Genomic DNA, 1,238 nt, shown 5'->3' on the forward strand with positions numbered 1-1,238 from the left:
ATGATCGTAGAATGTTCCGACCAAGTTTGGAGAGGATCCGTTGAGCGGTGCGGAAACGTATAGCCGGACACACACACAGAAAATCCCCAATTTATAGTAAGATTATATCGAATTGTTATGTGTTGTATTGTATAGGTGCAATTATTTTCATGTCGTTCCTCGATGAGTTGTTAATTTTCTCCCCGACGGGGAGTGAGTACATTTGCAGCGACCACCCTCAGCGTCAGCAAAGGAGTCCGTTTGGCGTAGTGGTCTGGGGCTATTGTGAATAAAACCGTAATAGAACTTTAACGTCGATATAGCTAGTGTAGTTTCATGCAGATGCATCACTACCTATGTTCCATATAAGGGCACCGGCAAGTATCAGAACATGACATATCATGACAACACATAATATATAATGTAACGTACATGTCCTGCGTTCGCGTATGTCAAACAGTAAATTTCTAAACGTTTTATATAGTTGCTTGCCATTTTCTATTTATAATAGATAGCACATGTTCATTTGTAGTTTGATAGTAGATGTGCGACTATATATCCGACGCGTCTGGCTACATATGACGTATATAGAGTCCTATATCCTTATTGGGAAATTTATTCTATCAAGTTTTAATAGAGGGACAAATGAGTATGGTAATACAATGATTCCTAGGCCCAGGTAGTGGCGTTCTGTTTACCGCTTATACCTTATATCCGTTATACCTTCTATGTATAATTCTCTAGTAAATATCCCTGTCTGCAATTTCCTTCATAATAACTGAATTAATTAGGCTATTGACGATTTAACCTACACTTGGTTGAGAATAAAATTGAAATTTTTTTATAAAGATTTATGATTGCGCAGATAATTTACGCAGAAAGTTGTGATTGGTTGACAGATATAGTGGGCGTAGAGTGTTGATACAACGTTTGAAATGACGTCACAATTGTGTGCACATTAATGGATGACCAAGATGTATACTCACATACTTGTTTAGTTGTACATTGTTTATAAATTATAACGTTGCCGGCGTGTTTCACAACATGTTATTATTGAAAGTCAAAAACTCGTGTGGTTTTCGTAACGCCATACTAATAGTAATCGTATTTTTGATAACTGTATATGAAATTGATGCGTATACAGTTGATGATTCACCGGGTGTAGGAAGGAAATTCGACGGAATCGGAGCAATAAGTGGTGGCGGGGTAGGACCAATTTTTCAAAGTATTAGTTACTATTAGTATTAGTATTAGTATTA

Source organism: Priapulus caudatus, unplaced genomic scaffold, assembly GCF_000485595.1.
Source record: "Priapulus caudatus unplaced genomic scaffold, Priapulus_caudatus-5.0.1 Scaffold263, whole genome shotgun sequence".
In the NCBI taxonomy this organism is placed as follows: Eukaryota; Metazoa; Priapulida; class Priapulimorpha; order Priapulimorphida; family Priapulidae; genus Priapulus; species Priapulus caudatus.